We start from the raw sequence: 17,869 nt of genomic DNA, 5'->3' as shown, positions 1-17,869 counted from the left end.
GTGTCAGCAATGGGGCCCAGTAGGTAAGTAAACTTAATTAATCTTTTGCAGGGCATAGACATAAAGAGAAAGACGTCATCCTGACCTAAATAGGTAAGAAGATCATTAAGCATAATAACAATATTTTTAAATCAAGACTCAATGTCCTTTAGTTTCCTCGTAAAAGAAACCCCACAACGAGTCATACAGCATTTCTAGCAAGACAACACATATAACCTGACTTCTGCCAGAACTGTGTTCTGGATCGGACCGGCAGACAGAGCGCAAGCAGGAGCTTGTACGCTGTCTGTAATGCAGTGGCTGAGAAAGAACCAAGGCTTGGGGCCGCCGCTCTCCTCGGCCGAGTCTGCTCCCGTGCCCTGTCTGTCCTTGCTGTTGTGCCTTAGGCCGCGCAGTAAAACAAGTGACACGTGCTCCCTTTTAACTTCTCTCCTGATGCAGGAGAGAAGAGAGCGAGACTTAGGGACTGAAAGATAAACTGAACTGTAATGAAATCTTAACAGCAAAATAATACCAAGAAAAGACAACAGTAACAAGAAAATAATTAAATGCATACAGGACATACACAACCCGATACGTAACTCCCAGGATGACCACTGCTTCACTGGCAGGCACGGGGAAAGTCCGGGACAGCACTCGGTGACAGACTGGAACCGGATTCCAGACCCGGTTGCATAAATGCACAGATCGGGGTCAAAGGACAATGAACAGACAGAGGAATCCTCAAAGGCCAGACAACAGGTACCGACCCCTTCGATCCCGCTGCTTTTATACAGAGCGTGATGATGATGGAATGCAATACCCCATCGGTCAGGTTCGGGTCACCGGTCCCGTCTTCTCTTCACCGTGGGTGCGATCCCTCTACACTTTTCTGCTTCCGACGGGGCATATATAAAAGTTAGCTGCACTGTGCTGTTATAGGAATAAGTATAAGCAAGAGCCTCTCTGCACGGCATCCCTTGGCATTAAGTGTAAATATAAGGTCTTGGCGCTCTGAAGGCAGATACTACCTGAAAAATACGTTATTATTTTCAGAGAGTTCAGTTCATTGGAAGAGACTTACCTGCAAAGCAAAGTGACTGAAAACAACACCGGTTCTGTTGAACCTCAGTCCAGCACTTCCACGCATGGCTACGTAACCTCACATTCACATGAAAAAAAGTGGCCAAATGTATTCGTGGAGCCGCCGGTCACATCTTCCCTTTAATACCTCAGCCTAAGCTACCTTTGTCCTGCGCTCCCGTCGGCTCCCCTGCGTATCCCTGTCCATCTCATCTCTCCGCATCTGAAAAAAAAAAAAAAACAACACACCAACATCAAACATTACCCTGATGCAGAGCAGTAGCTTTATTCCAAAGGTCTCCTTTCTACTTAGGAACCCTGTTCACATAAGTCCAACTACAGCCTGTCATCCAAAAGAGAGAAGCCCGCAAACATTACACTCCACACAAAGCAGCCTGAACATCTTTGAGATACTGTCCCCTTCACTAGCCGCAAACACCCTCTCCGACTTGGCTCTGCTTATGCCAGCGCCTGCTAATGAAACACCCGTCCACGCAGCTTCTCGAGAGCTAATCGATTAGAGACGACTGAGCAACCTTTGCCTGGGTCTAGGCAGATCCTCATATTCACTACAGACTCTCATCGTGATTCTGCCTACCCTGTACACTACACGCCCGGGCAGGGCAGCCCCGAGCCAAACACACACAGACTGACGCTACACAGAACACTATGAATGACGCGCCTCAAGGATGAGAGAAAACTCTCAGCAAGAAGGATGACACCGGGACCAAAGTCACCATCGGGCAAGACGACCTGTGGCACTGTGATGGTGACGATGTGAAGAGGCTCCACAGAAGCCCCTGAAACGAAGTGTAGAACTTCACAGTTCCTGAGAAGGGACTGTCGAGCCTGACAAGATGGACATGCAGGAAGCCTAGCTTCAAGACCTAAGAAGAACATAACGACACAGGGAAGAAGCCCCAGTTGCTAAAGTGGACCATCCAGAAAGTTCCAAGACGCAAGACCGATGCACGCTTTAAGATTCTAATGCAACAAGAGAGGCAGACGGTTGGTGCTATGCCCATGGGTGCAGGCGTTTGACACCATAATGATGGTACCCGATGCACATTCCATGCTCCTGGAGCTTAAAGATGATCTCGAGACCCAAGAAAAGGTCTAGAATGCAAAACACAGACAACACAATCGACATGGCAACACACACAAGCTGGAACTGCCCTGCCCAGGATGCGTTAATATAATACTGGACAGTAAGGTACATCGTTTACCTGCCCAAAGGAGACTGTGCCCCGGGACAGCCCTCCCCGCTACGCTAACGTCAAAGACCCCATTACACAATTGTCAGCCTCCGCCCCTTTCCGGTGCTGGTCTCTCAACTTAGCTTTTGGAGGGCTACCATCTGATTCCATCCTTGACGTAGTCCACAAAACACAACCATCCGATACGTTCTTGCGGTCACCGGCTTACTCCTCTTCCTCTGCAAAAGGAAAAGAAAAAAATAATCCCAAAAGCAGCTACAACACCAGCAATAAGCATCCTGAGACGAGACGACGACCTCCTCCACAAAACCCCTCGAGCCTCCTGAACGCTGGTGCAGTCTGATTGCCTCCTCCGCACTGATTCCAGAGTCGGATGCTGCAGCGACAGTTATTCACGGCACCTAAGAGACCAAGAAACACAACATTTGTACTTCACTTCTGCCAAACCACCAGTCCTGTGCTCCTCCTCGATACTATCCAGCTCACCTCAAATGCGAGAGCCTATAGCAGACCAGACACCATCAACAACCAAACCCAATGACAAAACTTGTCCAAGAAAAATGTATGAACCCGCCTCCCTTTCCTAGCCATCCCCTAATGCCAAAACTTTAGAAACTCCCCCCCTTCTCCTGAACCATCAGGGAAGGAGGCTTACTGCTCCCCCACAACTCCTGCCCCTTATTTTCCAACTGCTCCTCAGGACCTGCTCTTCTGAGCCCTACCCTGTGTTTGGCAGACACCTCCTGTCTTCTGCCTTCACAGAGACTCTGGGCTCTGCTACAGACCTGGAAACCCAGGAAAACTGTTACAGAACCTACCGGTAACCGCCTGCAAACTGCAAAAGCTTCAGGGCCACTGTGATACCCTACATGGTCTGGAAGAAAACAGTGAGCCGTCCCTGCTGTTATGACCCGGTTGCTTTCTCAAAGCAGATAAACTCAATATATGGATACATACAAGACAGTCACGCTAAATCCTGCTCCAGTATCTCATAACACATCTGATTGAGACTAACAAAAACACCAACTAACATAGTGTACATCAAAATTAGAAAAGAGCACAAAGTTTTATCTTCAATGAAGTCAGAAATTACAATAAAACACACCACCTGCCATAAACAAAAAAAGAACACATACTATTAAACCATTTAAACAAACTAAATGCTCCCTATAAAACTAAATATATGGGGAAAAAAAAAAAAAACAAACATACATCTCCACTTTCTATGGCAACCACCCTTACATTGAAAAATCTTACCTCTGATGTCTTACCTATACTAGTTTAAACACTAAAACAAGCCTTCCCAAACAGCTGCACAAGCTCTAAAACAACGCTTAAGAAACATCAGAGCTCTAACTGTGGAAAAGCCCAGCACCAGAATGAGCTCCTGACCTGAAGCTGTGGCTCATATACCCCGGGCCCCGCCTGTGGCCCTGAGGCCCCGCCCACCATCTTTCCCACAATCCCCTGGGTAAAGGGTGGGGCCAACCCCCAGAAGCATAAAAGCAGCTGAAGGTGCAGTAGGTGTTGTTATTTGCTTTAAGTTTATGAACTACAAAGTACTGAAGAGTAACCCTTGCTAGAAAAAACATTATCTGCTTGTCCTCTGCAGCTACATCTATTACATCAATGATATGTCCAGGTAAGCAATTAAATTATTTTTTTACAGAATGTAGATAGAAAAAAAATAAATGTCAGACTAATATCTATAGCAAAGTAGCTTATTCAATGAAATGATAACATTTTTATTAAAACTTACATACTTAAGTGTCCTTCAAGAAAAAAAATACAAACCCAAAACCAATATATTACTGTGGGGTCATTCCTTATTTCTAGCGAGACTGTGTGCACTACTGAACTTCTGCTAGCAAGCCCTTCTTGGATGGGAGTGAGTAACAGAATCAGATTCTGTAAGAAAACTTTCTCAAAAACACTTTCCTCTGTGAAATAAGGTATTTACTGTAAATTACTGGCAATTTCAAGTCATGTTGATAATCTCTCTTTGACTTTTTACTCAACAGCGCTACTTGAGTCCCAACATACAGAAAGCAACAAAAAAGCATGGAAATACAAGTCACGTATTTCCTGAACCTGCATAAAACGCCCTAATTAACATCTAAGTAGCTAGAAGAAAAACAAATTGTAAAAGGCAGCAAAAATCATCATAGTGGACATATGGATTGAAGTAGATGAAGGCTAAGAGGAGACCTGAGACTATGGTGGACATCTTTAGGAAACCCAATACAAAGTAGAAAAACATTATACCACAGAAACCAAACACAAGGCTCTAGACCACATAGATGACTTTGGAAAAGGTTCTCACAGAAAAAGATGCGTTATTGCATAGATTAGAGAGGTCCTGAAGGAGCCAGAGAAACTAAATATATCTTGGGATGCGATGAGATCAACAGGGCATCGAGCAAAGTACGATTGTCCTCAGGGGACCGACTTCAGGCGCACCAAAAGCAAGAAAGAATAGGAAGACTGATGGCGTTAACCGTTGCAAACTTGGGAAAGGTTCTGAAGGGGAAAAAAGGGGTGCAAAGTGCGCTCCAGAGCTAAAATGAGGTTCTAGTGCTTAAGGGATTGTCACGATTTTGTCCAGATTGGCCAATCAGAACAACAGATGGCCCTTCCCCCCCCCCCTCCTCAGAAAGGAGAGGAAGAATTAGGAGACTTATGAGTTTAGAAAAAGAACTAAACTACTTCAGTTTTTATTGTTCGGTTATTATTTACTATTCTCTTATTTAATATTATTTTCATTAAAGAAAAAAGTATTGTATATATATAAAACCATATCCAGCTCCCAGGATGACGATCACGTCACCAGCAGACACAGGGTAAGTCGCAGACTGGAGTCAGTGACAGACAGGAGCTGAATTCCAGAACTAGAGTCAGGAGTGCTCGGATCGGGATCAAAGGCGGACAAACAGTGTCCTCTTCAGATGTCGGCCATTAAAGAAAAAGCGACCCAGAACCCTCTTGCCCCTTTGATCCCTCAACTTTTATACTGAGTGTGATGCAGATAGGATGGAATACTCTGTTGGTCAGTTTTGGGTCACCTGTCCCATCTGCTTCTCCCTGCACGTGTGACCCCTCTACGCTTCTCTGCTTCCGACCCTCTAATGGGGCAAGCACCAGAGTTAGCTGACCTTGGTTGTTACAGCAATAAGTCTAAGCAAGAGCTTTTGTGCATACCATTCCTTGGTATAATCATAGAATCATAGAGTTGGAAGGGACCTCTGGAGATCATCTAGTCCAACCCCCATGCCAGAGCAGGGTCACCTAGAGCAGGTTACACAGGAACACGTCCAGGTGGGTTTTGAATATCTCCAGAGTTGGAGACTCCACCACCTCTCTAGGCAGCCTGTTCCAGTGCTCTGCCACCCTCAGGGTAAAGAAGTTCCTCCTCATGTTTAGGTGGAACTTCCTATGTTCAAGTTTGTGCCCATTGCCTCTTGTCCTGTCCCCGGGCACCACTGAAAAGAGCCTGGCCCCATCCTCCTGACACCCATCCTTTAAGTATTTATAAGTGTTGATAAGGTCACCCCTCAGACGTCTTTTTTCCAGACTGAAGAGACCCAAATCCCTCAGCCTTTCCTCATAAGAGAGGTGTTCCAGTCCCCTAATCATCTTTGTAGCTCTCTGCTGCACCCTTTCCAGCAGTTCCCTGTCCCTCTTGAACCGGGGAGCCCAATCAGGACTTATCACTCTGAGAGTAAACAGTTGCTGAACAATATTCTGTCAATTTCAGACTTCAGTCAGTTAGAAGAGGCCCAGCTAAAAAGTAAAATTACAAATCAGAAAATTGATTCTGTTTTACCTCAAACCAGGACAGGGATGTCTTACGAGAGCTCGGCGATGGTAGCGGACGAGTCCCCACCCGAGAGACCGAATAAGCCTCACAGATAACAAGACAGAACTCCGAAGGGAATTTTGACCAAGTACAGATGACGTCAGGGGACAGAATAAAGGCATCCTAAACATCAAAGAAGTTGTTAAGGGTGCTCTGGAGAGCACAAAAAGAACAAAATCAAAAGGGAGCTGAAGTGCTGTGGGGTATAAGAAAGGACTCGGAAGACAAGGCTTTAAAAAGCGCAGGCGTTCTGAGGGGGTAGGGTAGGAAAAAAAGGCTCGGACATGCGGCAAGGCTTTAGGAGCCTCAGGAAGGGGTATGGACAAACTACAGATGAAGGAGTGGAAGCGGAACTCCGTGGAGATGCCCTCGATGGTGGAAAGAAAGATGACGGGGCGCCACGTAGCAAATAAACACGGGAGGCTCTGATAGAACAAGAGAGACGGAAAGGGAGATAAAATGCTATGAGGAGCTGTGGAGTTCCAGAAAGGTCTCGGGAGGCTTGGTGAGGGTGAAAAAAGGGGCATCGAGGGGTGCTGATAGACAAAAGAAGGCTGAGGGGAGGACTAGGAGGAACTTGGATGATCGTCTGAGGGGAGTACGCATGTTCCCGGGTGGCTGGAGACGAAATACGGGAATCCTAGGTAGCACAGAGAAACAAATGAGTGCACTACATCTCAAAGATGGACCCACCGAAAATGCTATGAGATGCATGCCAGTTGCCGGGAAACTCCTGAGGGGCATCGTGACTGGGAGAAGAAAAGTCCCGACGGAACCAGAGAGACAGAAAAGCGACAGGGAACGTGATGATTAAATCTGGAGGGGATCCAGACTGAGTAAACGTTGCCTTGGAGGCCAGGGAACTAATAGCTGCACGGCTATAAGGAGGAGAGGACAGAAGAACAGCATTGGGTGTTGAAGAACAGCCGAGAAGACCCTCCTGCCGAGCAGTGACATTCAGACTGGAAGGCCTTGCTTCCTAAACTCCTTCTCAGGGAGGAGTCTAGGTGCGGCTGGATCCAGTCTTAGCCTCCGACTGTAAAGAACAGTTCGGCAACAAATTCTGTCACAGACTTGCTTTAATACGGCTCGAGCTGAGGGACCCCCTCGATGCTTTTCCTGTGCTTTATGAAGCCTCACCATCTATGACATAAGCTATTCCTGCCCGTGTTCACGTGACAAGCGCGTGTCTCTTCTCCGATTGAATTGTTCAGCCCTTACATGTCCTCTTCGATGACTGGAGTTTTGATGCAAGTGCTTTGACCTTCTCACTCGGTTTTCTGATCTCTCTGTCCCATCTCACAGCTGTATCTCAGCCTTCTGCTGACTCAGGAGAGTAAGGTCCCTTTCTTCGTTTCCGAGAATTAGAGTTCCCTTTCCTTTGATCGTAACGGTCACTCAAATTTGTAACGTTAAGCATATGCTCTTCATCAATATTACTTATACAACTTCATTGTGTTAGTTAAGTTCCAATATATCAAATTCAAACACAACTACTATGCACCCTTCTTGGACTAGGGAGGAGCTCAGCCAAAGTCTGACATGCTGCTAGATTACATACACACTAAACTAGGCGGGTGTGTTGATCTGCTTGAGGGTAGGTTGGCTCTGCAGAGGGATCTGGACAGGCTGGACCGATGGGCTAAGGCCAGTGGTATGATGTTCAACAAGGCCAAGGGCCGGGTCCTGCACTTTGGTCACAACAACCCCATGCAGCGCTACAGGATTGTGGCCGAGTGGCTTGAAAGCTGCCCGGCAGAAAAGGACCTGGGGGTGTTGGTGGACAGCCAGCTGAATATGAGCCAGCAGCGTGCCCAGGTGGCCAAGAAGGCCAACAGCATCCTAGCCTGTATCAGGAATAGTGTGGTGAGCCAGACTAGGGAAGTGATCGTCCCCATTTAGTCGGCACTGGTGAGGCCCCACCTCGAGTACTGCCTTCAGTTTTGGGCCCCTCACTAAAAGAAGGACAGTGAGGTGTTGGGGCGTGTCCAGAGAAGGGCTACAAAGCTGGTGAGGGGCCGGAGGACAAATCTTATGAGGAACGACTGAGGGAGCTGGGGTTGTTTAGCCTGGAGAAGAGGAGGTTGAGGGGAGACCTTATCACCCTCTACAACTACCTGAAAGGAGGTTGTAGAGAGATGGGGGCTGACCTCTTCTCCCTGGTGACAAGTGATAGGATGAGAGGAAATGGGTTCAAGTTATGTCAGGGGAGGTTTAGATTGCATATTAGGAAATATTTTTTCACTAAAAGGGTTATTAAACATTGGAATAGGCTGGCCAGGGAGGTGGTGGATTCACCATCCCTGGAGGTGTTTAAAAAAAAGGGTAGATGTGGTACTTAGGTGTAGGAATGTATCTGAGAGAAAATGGCCATGTGAGCCAGCCTCCCTACTGTGAGAGATTAGATTAAGGGCAAAACAGGTGGTAGAAGATGGAATTAGTACATGGGGAAAAACGGGAACTGAGAAGGTAGAAAACATGTTGTGCTAATGACTAAGCAATTTACTATGCGAATTCTTGTAACCAATCTGATGTGTGAATGAACTGCATGGACAGCATGTGGACAATGTAACTAGCTAATCAGAAATAAGCGAGTGGCATGTACGGCTACAACACAGGGTATAAAAGATGATGATCTGTGCTTAATAAACGGCTTCTGTTGACTCACGTTGGATCGTCTGGAGTCCAGTTATTTCTCCTCAGATGGTGACCCCGACGTGATACCGATCGGCGCTTGGCTTGAGCAACGGAATGCGAGGGGCGGAAGACCCAGAAGGAGATCCACCGGCTGGAGGACGGCTCAGCTGGACTGAGACCGGGCGGATTGGGTGGCAATCCGGAATAGAGGAAACAGACGATGTGGCCACGGACACCCAGAGAGAGGTGAGCGGCCGGGGCAGGAGATGGGGCAACAAGTAACAAAAGAAGAAGGGGCTATATTAAGACTTCTCCTGCATATCCTCTCTAAGAGAGGGGTGAAATACGATGAGCGTATGCTCCGAAGGTTGTTAACCTGGTGCAGAGAGAACGGATTCGCACCAGAGCCCCAGACAGCTTTTAAACCATAAATATGGGAGGCTGTTGGGAAAAAACTGTGGGAAGTGATAAGTAAAGGAGACAAAGAGGCATCACCGTTAGCGACAACATGGTGGTTGGTGTTATCAACCTTACAAGCTATGAAGGCAGAGCGAGCCACAGCAGCTGGGGCTTTTGCAGCATTACAACCCACAGGAGGGGGATCGAACAGGCCAGGTCCGAAGGTCTGGGACAATCCCCTGCTGATCCCCTCTGCTCCACCTGAGGCCGATGGAGGAGGCAGAATGTCAGCAGAGAAGGACAGAGCCGGAGCTGTTTGCTCCTGCCATGGCTCGCCTCGCCCCCTCCCCTTCCCAGTCGCCTCCCTGAGATAGAAGTGCTGTTTTTGTATGTCTGCTGTGTAAGTGTGTGTGGGCGCCAGCTTATACCTGCTGATCAGCATGTGTGCTACTGTTTGTTTTTTGTTGTGTGCAGTGTCGTTAGGTGACTCCACTTGAGCAGGTGTTCTGCCCGGTGTGGTACTGTTCTCATATGCAACTAGGGCTGACACTCCGTCAAGTGAAGAAGTTTGTATATACACAATGTTTAGACGTAAGGTGAGCGCGCCCCAGGTAGATACACCAGGATGGGCTGTAGAACCGATGGAAGTCCTGAAATATTGGGGGAGTTTTCACCAGCCGACAGGTTTACGGTCTCGGGAACGGCTCGTCCGTGCAGGGAGTGTAGCTGGTTGTTTGTTGTTTGTCTATAAGATCATGGTTGATTGGGAAAAGGAGTTGAGCCAAAATCTATAGGATGCTCCGTAGGAAAATGAGAAACTGAGCTCTTGTTGCAAAGGCAGACTTTTATGTCAGTCGTAAGTGATGGAACGAAAAAAAAAAAAGAAAAAAGAAAAAAAGAGGGGGGAAAAAAAAAAGAAACCAAACAGGAACAATTAGATGGGAAATGTGCCACGTTAGCACAAATGTATGCCATACGCATTACGAGAAAGCATCAGAAAAAGAGAAATAGGACACCTGATTCAAAGCAGTACCATAGAGATATGTTCTTGGTTTTTTCCTATATGTGTCTATGTTATTGCATGCCTTAGTAGATTGCTCTGTGTTATACCCTGCGAGACTAAAATGAACCCAGCAGAAGTGGTCTCTTGAGAAAGGGGGGGGAATATGGGAAAGCAACGGAAGATCGGTGAGGAGGATTGTAAATACACTCAAGGGACGCACACCTGGGTGCTGGAAAACACATATATCACACCAATTGTTATTCAGTCTCAGGTGCTGGCAAGAAAAACATTTGGATGACATAAGCCTGTAATGGACTCAAAGACACCTTATCTAGCTGCTTGAGAATCTTGGCCTGTTGTGGAAGAAGATCAAAGCACAGTACCAGCAAGAACAGGGAGTCTGCATGCAATCTTGCTAACAAGGACTCTCTTGCTGCCGAGGATTCTTGCTAACAAGGACTCTCTTGCTGCCAAGGATAAGTTTAACAATGCCACTAGTACAGCTATTTCTGAGTTATTGCTAGATGTAGATAGTATTCGATATGCGACGCTGCAAAACAGAACTGCTACTGATTTTTTGTTTTCAGCTCACAGACATGGTTGTCAAGATTTCAAAGGACTGTATTGTATGAATCTAAGTGACCACTCCAAATCCATCCATGCCCAGTTGCAGGAACTGCACCGACCGAACCAGCAACTTGTGGAGGCCACTGGGTGAAATCTCTTTGCTGGATGGACGTGGGGGTGCGGTTGGTTGAAGCAAATTATACTCATGGCCTGTGTGGAAGAAATTTGTCTGTTATGTTTAGTATGCTGTTTGCCGTGTTTAATAAGCATTATATGATCAGTTGTAGATGCCGCTTTGCATCGTACCCTTGTACGAGTTGTAGAATATGTTGTTCTAAAAACTATGTGTGTATCCATGAGAACCTGACCTTCACAGAAGAAGATAACAAGAAGGGATTACAACAATGTAGTCACGTATCAGACAGCTGCTGTTAGCAAAGCTGGATCATGAGTTTGGTGAGACTCGCCGCATACGCTGGCCATGCATGCAGCGACTCTAGCCTGTACTTTTCTACTCAATCCAGTGCAGGAGAGTGTGGTGGGACTTGCTGCGTGCACTGGCCGTGCATGCAGTGACTCTAGCCTGTACTTCTCCACTCAGTCCAGTGCAGGATATAGGGGGGCTGTCTCGCATCAGAGAGGGGGAAAGAGACATGAGCGTACTTTGAAGATACAGGGGATGCCCTGAAGCACTGTGTCTGCCCCACCCATAAGTTTTATGTTCATTAACCCCAACAGCTCAGAAGACATTACAGCATGTTGCAAGATAAGATATAGTCTACTACTGCTGCAAGACGCACTGAACACCTTCCTACAAGAATTTCAACTTTATGCCCTGATAGGACAGTGGGATGATGCACTCGCAAAGAGCCTGACTGCATTTGCATTAGAGTGGGTATTTTTGCCAATTGTCAGCAACTGGGTCCTCTGTTATCATTTGCGGGTGTTAACCCGTTTACACCTGATGAACTTCGGCAATCTGATGTTATACGCATTATGGAATTTGGACATGTTTCAGTTGATTTGTTTTCTCACTTTATTGTAGCTACTGCTCATACAGGAGAGAAGGCTTGTGATGTTATTTGACATTGGTTGCAATGCATTGCAGTCATGGGAGTACTGAAAACTATAAAAACTGATAATGAACCAGCTTATGTGTCCGCTACAGTACAGGTCTTTTTTTTTTTTTTTTATACAGATATGGGGTATTAAACGTGTCACCAGTATTCCTCATTCCCTGACTGGGCAAGCAATTGTGGAGCATATGCATCATACTTAAAAAACCATGCTTGCTAAACAAAAAAGGGGGAATCCCATAGGTATGACACCTCAAGAGTGACTGTATAAAGAAACTCATGTTTTAAATTTTCTAAACATGTCTTCTTTGTTATCCACAGCAGTAGAGCGACATTTTGTAAGAACTGTTGAATGGCCTGAACAACCGAAGGTGTATTATAAGCACCTTAAATTGGGGTGCATGCTAACCACAGATAATACTGCAACAAATAGAAGTTGTGAGCAAGACAATTCTGTAATGATTTGTACTTCTCATCCGTATGTTTGCTTTGGCTCAAAATGCAAGTATACGAGAATATAATCAGTCTTATTGTGTAAATTTAACGCGAGTAAGGTATAAAACAGCAGTAATATGGATAGGGAACTGGCAAAATGCATTAAAAACATGTCTTTCTCTGTATTGTGATTGGGAGTACAACCCTCGCAGACTTTGTGTTACCTCTCTCCCCTGGAATATGTTGCTACATGGCTGAGAAATGGTTAAACACCATCTCCAAGGTGCTTTTGACATGTTGTTGCAACAAAATATTCGTCCTTTACATGATCAGCTAAAAGCTCAAATACTAAAGATTCAAGACTTAATGAACTGCAATGTATTTGAAATATTACAAAAGGATTTCTCGTGGGTAAATCCAAAGAAACTGGCTTTCTGGGCTAAATTTAGGAATCTGGGTATTTATTGCCTTAGCAGGGTTCTTTTTGATTCTGTTTTTAATTGTGTTTAGTATATAACCTGCTAGGAGCGTCACAACGAGTAGAAGCACAAGTCATGGCGACCTTGTTAATAAATGGTCTGGTATTAAACAAAAAAGGGGGAGATATGGAGATCTACAAGCAGAGGCCTGCGTACGGTCAGAGACACAGTGAGCAGAGCACACAGTAACACAGAGCCAAGAGAACAGTTCATACCTTCACTCCATCCTGTGATGACCATATAACATTTTCGAATCTCGGACAAAGAATAGGGCTAAGTATTCTTCCCTCGCTAGGAACAGCAACGGCATTAAATATGTTGAATAAGATAGGGCGTTGGGCAAGTAAACAGATAAACCTTACAACTGAAATCATATCTAGCTTGCTTACTGATGTTGATAGCATTCGGCATGCTACATTGCAAAATCGAGGGGCTATTGATTTTTTGCTGTTAGCTCAGGGTCATGGATGTGAAGATTTGGAAGGTATGTATCGTATGAACCTTTCCGACCACTCATCATCCATTCATAAGCAGTGACAGGATCTGAAGGACAACATGTCCAAATTAAACGTGGTCAAAAATGGTTTCGATGATTGGTTAAACTCATGGGGTATAACGGGATGGTTATCAGACTTACTAAAGCAAGGGCTCATACTATTGTTGGTTATATTATTATTGATTATGGTAGCCTCGTGTGTTCTCTGCAAAGTGACTGACATGATAGAAAATGCCATGCATAAGGTCTGGTCGGCTCAAGAAGAAAAAGGGGGTATTGTAGGAATGTATCTGAGAGAAAATGGTCATGTGAGCCAGCCTCCCTACTGTGAGAGATTAGATTAAGAGCAAAACAGGTGGTAGAAGATGGAATTAGTACATGGGAAAAATGGGAACTGAGAAGGTAGAAAACATGTTGTGCTAATGACTAAGCAATTTACTATGTGAATTCTTGTAACCAATCTGATCTGTGAATGAACTTCATGGACAGCGTGTGGACAGTGTAACTAGCTAATCAGAAATAAGCGAGTGGCATGTACGGCTACAACACAGGGTATAAAAGATGATGATCTGTGCTTAATAAACGGCTTCTGTTGATTCACATTGGATCGTCTGGAGTCCAGTTATTTCTCCTCACTTAGGGACATGGTTTAGAGGTGGTTTTGGTCAGGGTAGGTTAATGGTTGGACTTGATGATCTTAAAGGTCGCTTCCAACCTCAGCAATTCTATGACTCTATATTGTAGCCCAAGGCTCCACAGGTCTAGGTACTTACGCTAAGCAAAACTTTGGGCTGTGACACTATGTCACATATATGGACTTGGGAAGTCTTCCGAGGGAAGGAGAGGGGTGCGCGAAGTCCGCGACAAAGCTGAATATGTGCTAAGGGTAACCTCAGAGGCATCCATAGCTGTTGTGACATGATGAGAAGGGTCCTGCATGGGCCATAGGGACGGAAGAAGGTACAGGGACACGAGGAGGAAAGTGGAGGGGGGCGGTGGAACGGAGTGCAGATGTCCTCAGGAGGCTGGGGACCAAATGGAAGCATCCTAGATGGCACAGAGGGTGATAACATGGCTCTGAGGCACAAACACAGCTGAGGACGGGTTTCTGAGAGAAAGAGCTCAGACATAAAATTTTATAAGTCACAGGAATTAAGAAAATAAGAAAAAAAAATTAAAGAATAGAAATGGCGAACTCAAAACACTTAGAAAGAAAATCAAAAAACAGAGGGCACGAAGGAAAGACAAGAAACAATTAAAAAGAAAGACAGCAAAGGAGATAAGTGTAAACAGAAAATCTTAAAAGCGTCCGTGATTAAAGGAGCAAGGAAGCGAATTACAGAATAACAATGGCAAACTAAATTGGAGACATAGAAACAAAAATTAAAAAGCAACAGTGTTAAGGAAAGACAATAAATAATTTTAAAATGACAGCAAAGAGAACAAAAGTATACATAGCAAGAACACTGAAAAAGCGGTAGCCAGTAGAGTAAATAAAGAGGAATATTACAAAATAGGGATGGCAAACAAAGACAGATGTAGAAAGACAATTTTAAATGCAACAGCAGAAAGGAAAGACAGGAAATGATGCAATGAAAAGATAAGCCATAAAGACAACAAACAAGACAAAAAAACCCCAAAACTTAAGAAGTGATGGGGATTGGGGAAACAAAACAAAATAATTAGGAAACACGGACAGCAAACTGCAACGGAGATGTAGAAAGAAAATTTTAAAAAGCCTCTGCATTAAAGAAATAAGAAAAAAATTAAAAATATACCCAGTGCACCAGATAAAAATGGACAAAAAGAACCTTTTAAAAGCAAGACTGATGACAGAAAGAAAGGAAAAAAATTAAAAACATAGCAAGAGCAAAATAAATACAAAAGTGTAAACGCAAAGGAGTAAAAGACCAATACAGAACAAACAAAAAATTGGTATTAGCAGCTTCATAAAAGTAGACACAGAATTTTTAAAGCGAGGGGGTAAAAGAAAGACAGGAAAAATTAAAAGGTGAAAATGGCAAACTGGATAAAAGTTGATAGAAAATTTAAAAAACAAACAGATTAAGAAAACAGGGAGCAAAAAAAAAAATAGGCTCAAACAACTGAATAAATAAAGACAATGAAACAAAATTGGAAAAGTAACAAAGTAGAGCACAGGCAAAAAGAATTAAAAAACACGGACAGGAATCTGGGTAAATGGAGACACAGAAAGAAGATTTGGAAAGGAACGGGGTACTGGCCATACAGGTAGGCAGCCATTTAAATAGCAGGAGCTGGAGTCGGACCAACAGCCACAGGACACTGGAAGAGGGATGCGGGGTGGAGCAGAGGGAGTCACTGGAATTAGAGACAGGTTGCTGGGTAGAGGGAGACCTACAAATGCAATTTTCACAAGCAATAGCGAAGAAGGCAGTGGGGGAAGAATAAAATAAGAGCGGATGGGGAGCTGGGAAGGCAGAGGCACAGAAAGGAAATGGAGAAGGGGAGAAAGAACATGCTGGCATTAAGCAGAAGAGCAAAAAGCTTTGGGGAGCCAGAAGCCAGGACAAGCAAGGCGGCAGGCAGAGATCAGAAGAGGCACGGCAGGGAAAGGCCTGGACATGCACAAGAGGGCACATGACTCACCGCAGCTCCTGGCATGTGTGGGAGACCTTCGCTGCTCACAGGCTTCTCTCTCTGCCCCTTTGTCCTCGGTGGTGCGGGCAGCCTGACGACCCTTGCCCACCTAGGAGCGGGCAGGGGGTGCCTCGACGCTCTTGTCCCATGAAGCTCACACGCGCAGCCGACGAAGGCAGCGAGCTCACGGCGCTCTGTGCTGGTGGGGCGCTCTGTCAGGGATGGCTGGGAGGGATCCTTCCTCGCTGCGGGGACCGTCCGTTCCTGGCTGGAGGCACCCGCCTGTCAGAACCCCCTTCATTTGACTCCTCAGCCAGCGCTGGCAGGCAGCTGTGCCCAGGCAGCCCCCTTAAAAGTTAGAAGCCCTTGGCAAAGCAGACCCATCCCCAGGGCAGCCTTTCTTTTTAAGCCCTTGGCCCAGCCCATGCTCACCTCATGGGTCCCACCTGGGCTGCCTCAGCCCCAGCTGGAGCCCATTGCCAAAGCCCCACAGCACATCACCCCCTCCCCTGAGCCTCTCCCCGACCACCAGCTCTGCATCTTCTTCCTAGATGCTCTCCCTCCACTTTTAGGGGGAACCCCGTGTGACACACACCGCCCACCCCACAACAAAGTCTTGTTTTGATTTACAACTACCATCCAGAGCAACACTACAACCTGCCATTAAAAAAAGAAACAAAAAGCAAAAAACACAAACCCACAAACATTACACCCCACACAAAGCAGCCTTAACAGGTTTGAGATGCAGTCTGCTTCACTACTGCTGAACAGCTCTGCTCATCCCAAAAAAAAAAAACCCTAATAAAAGAGCTGCCCACACCACCTGCTGATGGCTACTTGATGGGAGTTGACTGTACCACCTTTGCCTCAACAGTATCATTAGATCAACGTATTACCCATAGACTCTTGCTGCTCTTCCCCCTACCCCTGACTCTACGCGACCGGGCAGAGCAGCTCCAAGCCCACCACACACAAGCACAGACCAACACTACACACAACACTACAAACAATGCACCTCACAGATCAGAGAAAACTCTCAGCAAGAAGGATGACACTCCGACGTAAGTGATTGTCAGGCAAGAAGACCTGTGGGCCCATGACGGTGACATGAGAAGCCTCTAGGGAAAGACCAGGAAATGAGGACAACGTAATGGCCCGGGACAACAAGCGACTCTCAGACTGAGATGATGTATGCGCAGGAAGCCGGTCTTCAAGACCTAAGAACTTAAGGATGCATGGAAGAAGTCCCAGTCACTGAAAACGGATGGCTAGAGAACAGAGCTGCTCCCGCAGCCAGGAACAACACTGTAAATGAGGACCGTCCAGAAACTTCTGAGTTTCTAAAGACCCAGCCGCGCTTTAAGCTTATGATGCAAGAAAAGCAGCACCTGACTGGGGCAATGCCAACGTGTACAGGCATTCAAGGCTCTAGGGATGGTGCCTGAAGTACAGACCACGCTCCTCAAGTGGAAAGAGAACATCAAGACCCAAGGAAGGACAGAAAACACACCACACAAACAACACGATGGACACAGGCTGGAACCGCCCTGCCCGGCTCATGCTAGCATCGTGCTGAAGACTAACCCGCTCCCTTTACCTGCCCAAAGGGGACTGCTCCAGCCCTCTGCCCTTCTCTAACTTTAAGACGCCTCCCTGCAACTCCCAAACTTCTCCCCTCCTCCCAAGCCCTCCCCAGCTCTGGCCGCTCAACTTAGCTTTCAGACGGCTGGAGGTCTTAAATCCCACGTCCATGGAGGGAAGAAGTCCCAGTCACTGAAAACAGATGGTTAGAGAACAGAGCACATTTAGAAACATAAACACAGTGATTCCACAAGGGCACCTGTGCACGTGATGGCACTTTACCACATGCAAGATGTAACATTATACAGGGCAGTACAAGGCTAATACACAGTCAAATAAGGAGCAACCCATCGCAAAATTCATGATACAGTGTAGTACTATGACAGAATGTCACAAAAGATGAAGAAAACAATGATACAGCAATAAAATACAATACGTAACA

General features: G+C 45.9%; 1 long non-coding RNA gene across 1 annotated transcript; it reads right to left on the bottom strand.

Annotated features, from left to right (window-relative positions):
- Positions 1 to 376: 376 nt before the first annotated feature.
- Positions 377 to 3,724, bottom strand: LOC141747457 (uncharacterized). Its single transcript, XR_012588739.1, has 3 exons — positions 2,576 to 3,724; positions 2,398 to 2,497; positions 377 to 1,285 (listed from the first exon to the last, which is right to left on the bottom strand). It is a non-coding gene; the product is annotated as an uncharacterized LOC141747457 (long non-coding RNA).
- Between the last annotated feature and the right edge of the window lie 14,145 nt (positions 3,725 to 17,869).

Source organism: Larus michahellis, chromosome 8 (genome assembly GCF_964199755.1).
Source record: "Larus michahellis chromosome 8, bLarMic1.1, whole genome shotgun sequence".
Taxonomy (NCBI): domain Eukaryota; kingdom Metazoa; phylum Chordata; class Aves; order Charadriiformes; family Laridae; genus Larus; species Larus michahellis.
The sequence above is the reverse complement of the archived record's forward strand: the minus strand, read 5'-3'. Positions and strand labels throughout refer to the sequence as shown.